This window comes from Eucalyptus grandis, chromosome 8 (genome assembly GCF_016545825.1).
Source record: "Eucalyptus grandis isolate ANBG69807.140 chromosome 8, ASM1654582v1, whole genome shotgun sequence".
Taxonomy (NCBI): Eukaryota; Viridiplantae; Streptophyta; class Magnoliopsida; order Myrtales; family Myrtaceae; genus Eucalyptus; species Eucalyptus grandis.
In genome coordinates this window covers 46,062,250-46,075,553 of record NC_052619.1, presented here as the reverse complement: position 1 = coordinate 46,075,553, position 13,304 = coordinate 46,062,250, and the positions used below count along the sequence as shown (strand labels likewise).

Here is a 13,304-nt window from a genome sequence, read left to right as displayed (position 1 = left end):
TCTGAAATTTATTGCGCCATCTCAATCATTGCAATTCATGACCATGTGCAAGTATATGAGACAATTGCTTTTGTGAATATGTTGGAGCTGAAGGACTTGATGGATCGTTATGTCCAAGTTCCTTTTATGCATAAGTTTATATTTATACATGCTAGCGTGTTTTTGCTTTTAGTTGCCTTGTTTCTTATTGATGTCTCGTCTTAACTCTTTGAAAACTAGATTTGTTTTTGCATATTTCTCCTCCATTCAGTTATTTATTTTACTTATCTGTTTTAAAACCTTAAGAACTTTACACTATGTGCAGAGGACGAAGAACTGTCAATGCCCTTGAGATACCATTGTGAATTTGGCTCCTTTGCTTGATCTTCGGATTTTTAGCTCAAATAAGCCTTCATTCATCAAAATAACGTGAGAGCACTTTTCCCAGCCTTTTCTTTTTCTATGTTCTTTATGTAAATTTTGTTCAATTGTTTCTAATTTTGTTTTGTCAAACAGAGAAAAGCGTGCAGTTCAAGCCATTTTGGGGATGCTGGAATCTCCTGTCAGAGCTTGGCATTGTGGGAGCTGCTGAACTGATTGGCCGTTTAATTATAAACCCGATAATGAACCTTTCTTCTTCCCTCTGTTCCTCAGGTTGATGAGACTTTGTCTGCTCTATTCTCTACCTTATATTGTGATTAATTGTACTATCCATATAGACCAAACTTTTTATCTGTTTGGAAATTAAACTTGCAGATACATAAGCGTATGGTGGATCTCATGAGCTTACCAACACATGATGCAAGCAGCTGCTGTTTGGTGCTCTGTATAATCTTGCTGAAGTTAATATGGACTGCAGATTGAAGCTGCCGGTGAGCGATGGTAAACTCTATGTCTCCTTTCATGAGACACATCAGAAAATCTTAATAATGGCACCTTACATTATCTATGGCTCTCAAAACGAATATAATCTACAGGGCCATTGATCGACTGCTTAAAGTGATAAAGACACCACATCCAGTGCCAGAGATTTGCAGGAAAGCCGCAATGATTCTGGAAAGCCTTGTGTCCGAGCCACAGAACAGGCCCCTTCTGCTAGCTTATGAGAATGCTTTGCAGAGATACTTTTTCAGATGCCAGGCATTCAGATACATTTGCAAGGATATTATATGAGCTTACGGCAAGACCAAAAACAAAATGGTGGCGGCTCGTGGAATATGGGGCATGTAAGTTTAACCCTCATTTTGCAGTATAGCTGTGTGGCTTGATGACGCGACAGATAGGATAGTAAAGGCCAGGTATATGCTAGCTCACCTGAGCTTTGGTTGTAGGTAAGTAGTAGCGCTTATATTTAAACTAAACAGTAGTCAATGATTGGTAGCATATTCTGATGCCGCATCCTTGGTTGCTTCACAATGCCCTTGCTAATGAGCACATGCTTTGTCTAGCGATATGCTGTGCATTGAAGTCGGCTGAGTTCTCATGTCTAATTGTCTACATTACTGGCTTTGTTCTGATGCCACATCCTTGGTTAATTCTCATGTTTAGTTTTCAGATATCTAATGTGAATGTGTATGTCTGCATGAGCACCTGCGGTGCCTAATCTTGATAAGACACTTTTCTCTGAGTAGCTATGTTGTTAAGCATAGTGAAGTCCTTATATCCCATACCGTTGCGGCTCATGGGAAATGAAGGCTGAAGCAGAATATTTTTGTCCGGACCGGACCAAACATGAATCGGTAATTGAGCCAAGCCTAAATCACAGATTACAAAATAATCCCATTCAACATCCTATACAGGCTATACAACCTAGAATTTCGGAATTACACAAATTCAAAGAATAGAGCATTATATTTTATCTTGACCAAGCATTGCGATCATGAACAACGACACCAATTCGCAATCTGATCTACCAAGGCATTCTTTGGTAATACTTTCTTAGAAATTTGAGCTTTGGAAAAGAGTGCTGTAGCTTTTATACAGTGATTGATAAACATCTCGCAGTTGCTTTATCCAATGTGACAGCTTGAAAACATATTACAAAAAAATGTAAATCGTAACGCGTCATAACATGGAGGGAGATATTAGGTACCCAAATGGCATAAATTCAGCTAATACTAGTTACATTCGCAACGCGACACATGCCTTTTTCCTGATCTTCCCCATCCCTCAATCTTCTTTGTTTAGCACTTGTTTTCTTCTTTTCCCTTACGTGCATCATGGCTAGAGCCCAAGCCCGAGGGCGAGTCTCCTGGCTACTTCGGCCATGGAGCTCAACTTCAAACCCAGAGCTTGGGGTTGCCTTTGCCGCACGAGCCTCAAGCTCAGCCTCAAGCTCGTGGCAATGGCCACTTGAGCTTCGAGCTTGTGGCCATGGTGACCCGACTTCGAACTTCCATCCATGGCTGCTAAAGTGAAACACTCGTGGACACAAATCGGGACTTGAGCCTAGAGCTTGAGGTCAAAGTAGTCATGGTCGCTTAGCTTTGAGCTCACGTTGGTTGCCGTATTCAGAGTTTGCGACTCGGTTACTCGAGATCGAGCTTTGTGACCATGGCAGCTGGGAGCCTTGTGGCTCGAGCTCCACAGCCGTGGGGCGGAGAAAAAAGACAAAAGAAAATGAAAGCGAGTGTAGCAGAGGAGAGACAAGGACGAGAAGAGAGGTGCGAGACGGTGAGGGTAGGGGGAGAGAGGGGGAGGCCGTGACTGATGGTGGGCCCACGTGTAGCCACGTTTGGCAAAATGAATGGATTAATTTTTGCTAAATTGACATCAGACTTGTACCTAATATTTTCTTTATAGTGGTGCCAAGGTCGTGGCGTGGCGGTCGCGGTAGGGGTATGAGATTTCGTAAAATGTGAGAAATTTGACAAAGAGAATGAGAAAAGGCGGAGACAGAATAAAGACAAAGGCTAGGGTTTTCATAATTTTTTTAGGACGTTTTGCTGATAATTAATTGAAATTTCATTACTGATTATGACTTTCTGGCCGATTGGTACCTTTGGACCACTTCGAAGATCCAATAGCTATTGATCCTTTGAGAAACGGAAAAAGAATTATTGAGAAATTATAGAAGGCCTCCATTGACCAACATAGGACTTAAGGCATGTATTTTTGGCCTCGAAGATCCGGTGTGGTCAAGAAGACTTCGATTCTTTGAAGGAGGTGTAACCTCGAAAACCACTCGTGTAGCCTAACAAGACACTCAAACCTCAATCTAAACGAAAGTCATTATCTCGGACCGAAGTTTTTCACCAAACCATCCGTCCGTGCATATATTTCCCTATTGAAAGTTGACCTATGTATCGGCAGATGAAATAAAATTAAGGGCTGACGAAAATTCCTACCAAGCACAACCACAGGTCCTTTCCTCCCCTCGGCCAAACCCCACCTACCCTCAATAGACGAACAGGGTAATGACTAAACAAGAAAGAGCAGCTATTAATGTCACACGATCATTTTAGTAATGTCGAGATTCACAATGTTTCATGCATTTGATTAGCAATTTCTTTGACAAAATTATTTAAAAAAATCTTAAATTTATTATACGGATGTCAGTTCAATCATAAATCTTTCAATTTGATTAATTTAGTTAAAAACATTTTTGACAATCTGGCCGATATAATTATTCTCGACAATTTGTCAATGTAGTCATTTTGGCAAATTTTGGCCGGAAATTGATAATATAAATGCTAGTTGATTTACATGGCAAGGCCCTAGGTGAGGTCTTGCGGCCTCGCTGAACATGAGCAAGGCAGCACTTCCCAAATTTGACAAGGGCCCTATGTGGGATGATTGACATCAATATTGTTGTTTTACGGCCAAATTTAGCCGAACAAATTACATTAGCAAATCATCGAAATATATAAAATTAAATTGGTCAAATTGAAAAGTTTATAACTAAATTATCATACATACAACATGTTTTATGACTTTTTGTAATTATCCCATCTTGCTCCGGCAATCATAAAACTAGTTACTTAGAGAGATTTTCCTATTGTTCCTTCTTTGAGGCTAGGTGTCTAGAAATTTGAATAGTCAAGAGTTCAAGGACTACTTGTAACATGCTTGGACAAATTTTGATTGGGCTTTGCTAGCACAACAATCTTTTGGCTTTTATGAGAATAAAAATTTGTCATGAGCCACAAATTTTTGAAGAAATGAGCCCCATAACAATTTATATTTATTTGTCATTTGGTGTTTGTGGTCCATAATAAACAAACTGTTGTTTTATAGTACATTAAAAATCGTCTCTCAATCATTTTTCATTTCGATTTTAGCTAATGTAATTGCTAAAGATCTATTTTCAGCAACAGTGGACCAAATGAAAATCCCCGATAATGATTCGAATTGCTTGACTGAAAACACTATATGAAAGTGAAGTAATTCCTCCTCTCTAACAAACTGTTGTTTTATGAAAGGAAGGCAAAAGCAGTTGGGAGATCATAGCTACATAAATGAAGTGATCTTGAATATGAATGTGCTCTATCACTATGAGTAGAGCTAAAAACAGCAAATGCTTATAAACCAACCCTCAAAGACACAAATCAGACACACCCTCTCAATAGACATAATACAAAAAGAATCAATCAGGCTTCAACTTCTCTAACAAATGTACTGAGAGATTGAATTGACTTCTACTGTGTAATGATTCCCCCAGTGAAATCTCTCTCCCTTTCTGTTCCCTGAAAGATGAAGACATGCATGATTCTTGAGGACTTTTAACTAATGGATGCCACTTTGGGACATCAACAGGGAACTTGTCAATCTCATCCATCCAAGGGTTCTTCTCCTTCGCCGGGTCGATTGTCCTCAGCGCCTGCCACACAGCGCTGTTGCACTTGAACCCAGATCCGAACGCGATCTGCCACGTCCTATCGCCCTTCCTGATCCTCCCTTTGGCCTCGGAGTAAGCCAGCTCATACCACAAGGAACTGCTTGAAGTGTTCCCGAATCTGTATAGGGTCATTCTCGAGGGCTCCATGTGATGCTCGGTCAATTGAGGCTCTTCTCGAGCTCGTCAAGCACCGCCCCTGCCTCCGGCGTGGATGCAGAAGTGCTCAAAGGCCAGCTTGAAGTCCGGAATGTAAGGCTTGATCTTCATCTGGAGCACTTTCTGGCCACTAGAGTGACGAAGAACAGGAGCTGCTCGGACATGGGAAGGACTAGAGGGCCGAGCGTGGTGATGTTGGTCTTGAGGGCCCCCGGCCACGGCCATCAGGTCCTTCGAGAGCGAGACCCCAATCCGCTTGGTGTCATCCTCCCGCTGGAAGACGCAGCCGTAGCATTTGTCATCCGCGCCCTTGTGGGTGCGAACAGTGTGGACGAGCTGGTACTTGGAAAGTCGTCTGTCGGAGGATCGGTTCGACAGGAGGATCGCGGCCCCACCCATCCGGAAGAGACAGTTCGAGAGGAGCACGCCCGGTCATTGCCGAAGTACCAGTTGAGGGTGATGTTCTCCATGCTCACTACAAGAGCATAAGAGTTGGGTTGCACCTGCTCATGACAATTGAAAAGAAAAAAATGTCAATAAGAAGCTACTTGAGTTGGGTGATTTTATTTGTGTCCAGTTTAGAGAGGAGGAATTACTTCACTTCATATAGTGTTTTCAGTCAAGCAATTCGAATCATTATCGGGGATTTTCATTTGGTCCACTGTTGCTGAAAATAGATCTTTAGCAAATACATTCATTTCATGTCACGTCTAGAGAAATTCGGTTATCGGAACCTACCTGCAAGAGCTGTTTGGCCAAATCTATGGAGATCAAGCCTGCACTGCAACCCATCCCACCAAGATTATAGCTCAGAATGTTGCCTCTGAGCTTGTAGTGATTCACCACCATGGCAGAGAGTGATGGTGTGGGATTAAACAAGCTACAATTCACCACCAAGATCCCGATGTCCTTGGGCTTGACCCCGGTCTTCGCCAGCAGCTGGTCGATCGCCCCAAACATCACGGTCTCGGCCTCTTTCCTCGCCTCGGCCATGCACGGGTTGGGCAGGACCCGCATCACGGCGTCGGGCAGGTACGTGTCCTGGCCCAGCCCCGCCCGCTCGAGGATCTTCCTCTGGAACGTGAGGTTCTCTGCCGTGAAGTTCCCCGTGAGGGCGGAACGCTCCATGAACACCTCCCGTGTGCACTTCTGGGCCGGCTCGGGCTTGTAGCACGCAAAGTCCACCAGGTACACCCGCCGCGGCCGGGTCATGAAGTGGAGGGTGATGAGGAAGACTACGAAGGCCGAGCTGAGGACAACAGCAACAAGGTTAAACTTGAGCTGGTCCCACAGGTTGGTGAGGTCGTCGGCGGTGAGCGTCGACAAGTGGGCCGAGGCCACGAGGAGCAGCGGCAAGAGGGAAGATGTACATGGCGTTGGAAATCAAGTAGTGGTAACCTAGCTTGACATATTTGAGCTTGACGGATAAGAGAAAGTTGGGAAGATTGCGGGTGCTTCGCCTCGTCGCCGGTTGAGGGTCGACAGAAACTCTTGCAGACGGCGACACCGCCCCAGGGTCATGGTTGTTTTTGCTTTCTTTGTCAGCCATTGGAGAGGGATCCGAGCACAAGCAATGAAGCTGCGATTGCTCCACGCCACAAACACAAGAAGGGACAAGAGTTATAAGTTCTGCCTCGCAAAGACTCGCAGAAACGTAGTGAATTTAAAGCGAGAGAGACAGAGATTGGAGGGAGGATGCAACTACCACCAACGAACTGTTTAATTGGTATTCATGAAATGTGCCAACTGACTGGCGGATTTTGGTTCATATACTGCGACATTATCGTATAAAATAATAGTCTCTTCTTATGCTCTCGCAAGTTTAACTTTGCCCCCACCTGCGGCTGCGCAAGAGATTGTTGAACTAAGTAGGATAAAAGACCATTAAAATACCCTAGCTTGACTCTTTTCTTTCTCTCTTTTTCTCTCTTTCTTTTTTTTTTTTTTTTTGGCAACTTCATTACTCAATGCTGATGTGTATGTATTTCAATTAATCCATATAATCAAACTGGTCTATAATGGCTAGGGTTGGATGATCTGCAGGCCGCTCACATTTCTTCCTCGTCGGATGCATTCTTCTCTCAAAGTTTGACACGTGAATCCAACCATCAATACCCTCTTTTATTTTTTGAAGACAAGTGTCAAATTTTGAATGAAAGACTTTGTGAGAGAAATATAATCTTGAAATCACATAAATTTTTTATTACGAGAAATTTGTCTAAAACGGACTAATCTTCTCCGTTTTAATTCCTCGTTGAAGGAAAAAGGGGATTTTTATTACATGCCAAGCATCATATCTATCTTGTGCCTAAGGCGTTCCCTTAAGGGCCATTAAAATTGGCTTTTGGAGCACGGGGCCTTATTATTCGAACGTCTTGCGTTCGATTTAGGCACTATGTATTCCCCAGAGACTTGTTATCTAGGGTTTAGGTCACAGCCTGAGAGTTTTCAAGAGCTTGTTTCTCCTCATCTCGACAAACTTACAAATCATCTTTTTGTCTTACATTGCTCAGTCTAAGTTATATTTTATGTTGTTACAGAAATGGACTAATTAGATGATCATATGTTGGTGAACTACGCAAAGTCCTTACGATAATAGTTTTCTTGATTCTTTAGCATAGGTAAACAGCAAGTCCATGATATATGATTCAATATGTCATAAAAAGTAGTGCTCAGCGGATAGTTCTTCAAAATGGCAACGCCACATAATCAATTTATGAAAATACATAGACTATTTTTCACACTCTAAAAATTTCTTTTATTTCGTGAAAAATGAATGATTTAGATAATATTTTCTTTAAAATAATCATTTATATCGTTTACAATAATGAGTGAAGATATTTTCATCATCCATCAATAAATTATTATCAATAATGAAAATATATTTTATTGACTGAATATTTTTTAAATTATGTATTTTCATGAAGTAAACGAATGCGAAAGCTGGCCGACCCTAGACGTAAGGGACAAGAGATAGAGTCATTTGACCTATGAGAGAGGGAGAGAGGGAGGAGATAGGTTGGAGACATAAATGAAAAGCGCGGTTTGGTCAGTTTGGGAAGGAAAACTTAGGTGCATATTGGATGCGTTGTCCGGGTATTGTGTGGGTGTCCAATTTATTTCCCTCACTTTTTGGATTTATTGCAATTGAGGCCAACCGACCAGCTTATGGCCCCACAATCAAAGCAACAATTGTCCTTGGAGAGATTATTAGTTTCAATGGAAAAATGAAAATATTAATATATAGTAGTGGTAGAATAAGTGTCTGGTACAATGGAAACCTAGTGTGCCACCATGAAAATTAAGTGTTCTTACTATTAGGTTATGCATTTCAGAGGAAATGATTCCAGCAAAGTGGTGTTTTCAAGAATATAAAATATTGTTGGGTATTTAATCAAATCAAATTACAAGATCGGTATATTAAGAGAAGGGGCAGAAAATTATACTGAGTTTTGAATTCGGCCCACTTATTTAAACGTCTATTTATACTTGCTGCATCAATTGTTATGCAAATTTTGCTAAGAAGTCTTTCGGTACCTGGCATTGTTTGTGTTTCATGTTATGGAGTATTTAAATGACAGTCGAAATTCAACAGGATGGATGTTGCATGTACAAATCATGGAAAGCAGCTAGAAATCGCAAGTATAGCATTTGAGATGATATGACTTCAATTTAGGAGTGTAAGTGAGTCGAACTACTCCGGAGCTACTTGAGTTCAACTTACGAATGACTCAAACTTGGCTCAATCCTTTTCAAGTCTGACTTGAGTTTGAGTACTCACTCAAACATTAGCTCGTGAGTCTAACCAAGTAACTATTTATCTATATATTTGTATATGTTTATAAATATGGATTAATAGAAAAAAAATCATTAGAACAATGCATTTTCAAAAATTGAGCTGGAGTTTGAATCTTACTCGAGTTTTGATTAATACTTATTGATCAATCAAGTTAAGTTGAGTCGAGGTTGAACTTATTGAAAGCTTACTCAAGTAGAGTTCGAGCTTGAGAAATTAAGCTCAAGTCAAGTACTGAGTGCGAGTATTAAATCGTGTCGACTCGATTACATCCGTAATGATAACTCACTGACCGATGGGGCTAGTTGAGTTTCTAATTCGGGCCTTGCTTCCTGCATTTTCCTTAAGGTTTTCCAACACGAGAAAGTAATTCTTTTCGTGTTAGCGCCTACTTTAAGGAGAGAAATGAGAAGGTGGGGCAACGTTGTCGGTGAGGGACAGGGTGCGATGGGCCAATGGCCATTAACAGGTATTTGCGTTCTTTGACCACACAGGCGAAGTCATCTCTTCCTATTAACTCCGCTGGAAAAACAAAAGAGAAAAAAACTCTAAAGCGAATTCGTAATCCCTGACGTGACCGTGACCTGCGTGTTCATTTCAGCGACACATTTTCAAGAATTCATTCAACGAACCACCCCCATCTTCCCACCTACACGACCCGTTTCCCACTTGGGATACGAAGATTCGTGTGTGGACATCTATATTTGCGGACGCATTCCATACGATCATTTGTTGGGTAGGCAAGAAACAGAAGCTCCACGTTATCTCCCGACCTTTTTTACTCCTGTCCGGTGCACCGCTCCAAGAAATCCAGTGATAAACTCTCTGATCGTGAGATAACTTGGTAAACACTCAATTTGATCATGTGATTGCCTCTTTAGAGTAATGTTATCAGCTTGGTCGTAGGAACCCTTTTTCTTTCTTCACACTCAAGCTTCTATGAGGTTCTTTGTTTTGCTTTCCCCACTCCGAATAACTTTTGGGCAACATCCACCTCTCTTATAGGTGGATCCTTACGCGATGTTAGTGGACACAACAATTTGCATGCTTCCGTGAGGATTTGGTTGAGTTGATGAGTTAAGATATCCTGGCTGAAAAAGATTTACCTAAATAGTCCCTTGAAATTTGAATTTACGCTAAAATCTCTTGAACCTTGTCAGTCTCTTAATCCTGTAGGAAACAAACACTAATCACAAGCAAGACGATTAATAAATTAGAAACCATGGTTACCTCGGCGGGGCATTGACTTCCTAGTGATCTCGGTGTAGGTTTCATTTAATAAGTGATTAATTGAATTGACGCAATTAAGTCTAGATAATATTTCCTCAAGGCGCCATATTTTCCTCCAACTATGCCTTTGATCAATCGGTAGACTTGATCATGGGTCTGGGTGATTTACAAGTCTACCCCCAACTAGTCCTAAGCTAAAAAGCCCTAATTTAGAATTATATTGGCATAATTAAAAAGTTTAAGATTGAATTGACATTCATACAATAAAGTTGGGACTAAATTGGTAATTTGCCTCTTTAACTAGCCATTAGTGTTCAACATTTTCAAGATCAACACTTCACGTTTGGGTTGATCAACCCATTATTGTTGGGAAAATTACCAAAAGTCCTAGACATAATTCACTTATGCCAATTCAGTATTAAACTTTTTCATTATGCCAATTAAGCTCTAAACATTTTTTTCGTTTTACCAATTGAATTTATCTGGCTAATTTTGGTTAGAAATCGCTAATGTGGATATCAACCATCCTACACGGCACAATCAAAGTTGACTTTGATATTATTTAATAATATATAAATATTTATAATTTTAATTTTTTTAAATTTTTTTCCTTTTTTTTGGTGAATTTCCTTTTTTCTTTTCTTTACTCTCTCTTAAAAAAAACAAAAAAACAAAAAAACAAACAAACAAACAAACAAACTTAGGCCAACATAGGTTGCTAGCACTCTTGATAGCCATAGGCAAGGGCGTCGAGCCCTCGCAAGCCTCGAGCAAGGGCCCTCTTCTACAATAGCTAGGGTGTTGACCTAGGCAAGGGCCACGATGCCCTATTCGGCTAAAGCGAGGACCAGCAACGTCCTCACTTGGGGCTAGCAAGGGCATTGCAGCCCTCGCCAGCCCTATGTTTAAAAAAAACTAAGTAAAGAAAAGAAAAAGAAAAAATTCATAAAATATGAATATATTATTTAAAAAAAAATATTTACATCAATGTCGGCCATATCACATACAATGGCCAGCATTCACCTCGGTGATTTCTAGCCAAAATTAGTTAAGTGAACTTAATTAACAAAATAGGAGAAGATTTAATAATATTCAATTGACACATTTTAAATTAAATCAGCACAAATATAATAAGTTTACGACTTTTTTGGTAATTCTCCCCATTATTGGGTCAAGTCCAAATATTTTCTCAACGACCCTTCTCTACCTTAGAAATGCAAAACTTCGAAGCAATCGCCATCATGGGGACTCGTTATTGTCGTGTTAATTCATGTATAAACAAATTCTCCATGAAGAAACACAATGAAGGTATACAGAAGAAAAGGAGGATCCCAACAACTGCTGAGGACGACCTTTTCCTTCATTTGCTTTGAGTGCACCCAACAGCAAATTAGGGCGAAACTTCTTGAGATTATAGTACAGATTCCTCGTAGTTTCTTGCGGTCATTGGATGTGGGCACCTCCCGCATGTTACTTACAGAATGAGCGCAAAGGTCAATTAGTCAACTCATATGCATATCAATTGCAAGAAAGAGCAATTAGAAAATTGGTAGAAAATGAAGAGCAAAGGCTTAATAATTGGGCCCCTCGCATTTGAGTCGACCCTACTAGTTGGGAGAAAAATCAAACTATTCATTGTCATCGACACCCATTCTATCATATCAAATCAATACATTTCAAGAGCAAAAGAATTATAATATTCCTCAAGATAAGTACCATCAAGATTCATTCATTATGTGCAATAAATTTTGACAACAATAACATTGTGTCCTACCAAAAAGTTCGAGATTTCAATCATGATTTTTACTTTTTTTAAACATAGGGCTGGCAAGGGTTGCAATGCCCTTACCAGCCCCAAGGTCCCTCACATTTGAGTCGACCCTACTAGTTGGGAGAAAAGTTAAACTATTCATCGTCATCGACACCTATTCTATCATATCAAATCAATACATTTCAAGAGCAAAAGAATTATAATATTCCTCAAGATAAGTGTCGTCAAGATTCATTCATTATGTGCAATAAATTTTGACAACAGTAACACTGTATCCTACCAAAAGGTTCGAGATTTCAATCATGATTTTTACTTTTTTTTAAACATAGGGTTGGCGAGGGTTGCAATGCCCTTACCAGCCCCAAAGTCCGCATTTGAGTCGACCCTACTAGTTGGGAGAAAAGTTAAACTATTCATCGTCATCGACACCTATTCTATCATATCAAATCAATACATTTCAAGAGCAAAAAGAATTATAATATTCCTCAAGATAAGTGTCGTCAAGATTCATTCATTATGTGCAATAAATTTTAACAACAATAACATTGTATCCTACCAAAAAGTTCGAGATTTCAACCATGATTGATTTTTCAATTGTGTGCCTATAGGATGAGTTGATACCATATGTTTTGAGGATAGTGTAAAGACCCGAGTTTTCGTACAATTTGTGTATTTCAATCAGTTGTACAAACCGTATCATGATCTGTTTAGATATACTTTTCTAGGCTGAAGGGAACGGAACACATCACATCACAATTGTGAAACTCCGTATGAGAGATGCTTAGCTGGGGGGGGATAAAAAATAAAAAAAAAAAAAAGCCATCCATGTGCTGTGAAATATCACAGCTGGACGATTTTGAAAGCTGTAAGCTGAACGGAGAATTGATTTCAGCTTGTATTGGACGCTTTAACTGCGAGGAGAACAGCTCAAAAGTTTCGAAACAGTTCTATAATAAACCCTCAAGGCTGGCTCGTTTCTTGAAGGCATTAGGGGACTTTCATACTCAAGACTTTGCATATATAAATCTCGCCATCTACATGTAAAATGCTCTGAATTGGGGCTGTCTATTTGAGTCGGGGCTTAACTGATTCGTGAAATTTGTTGGGTGTTATGTAGATTTCCAAGTGGTCGATCCTTTGCGCTCGTACCCTTAAATTATTATAAAGGAAAAAAATAATAATAATGACGATCCACAGAGGCGGAGATAGGGAGGGCCGAGGGGCAAGCCAGACGATTGGCGCGTGGCCCCTCACGGCTCATTATGATAGGGCCAAAGGCCAATTAATATCGGGGACTGATTGGACCAGGCCTTGAACTGCACGTTGAAGGGCTATGATATCTGGTTTAGGCTTCTCTTAGACTATTTTTATAACTTTGTTTTTTTCTCTCCTTTTAAGTTTATTAAAATATGCTTGCTTATTTTTCATAAGGAAATTCATAAGGAAGAGCGACGGTGCAGTTGGCACCACATATTTTCACAAGGATGTGGGCCGTGATGATACTGTTATGCTAGTTATGTCCTTTTCATAATTAA

At 40.3% G+C, this 13,304-nt stretch overlaps 1 long non-coding RNA gene and 1 pseudogene across 1 annotated transcript; one reads left to right on the top strand and one right to left on the bottom strand.

Annotated features, from left to right (window-relative positions):
• Positions 1 to 337: 337 nt before the first annotated feature.
• LOC120286565 lies at positions 338 to 777 on the top strand. Its single transcript, XR_005545203.1, has 3 exons — positions 338 to 408; positions 496 to 633; positions 736 to 777. It is a non-coding gene; the product is annotated as an uncharacterized LOC120286565 (long non-coding RNA).
• A 3,787-nt stretch (positions 778 to 4,564) lies between these two features.
• Positions 4,565 to 6,745, bottom strand: LOC120287280 (annotated as a pseudogene).
• Positions 6,746 to 13,304: the final 6,559 nt, after the last annotated feature.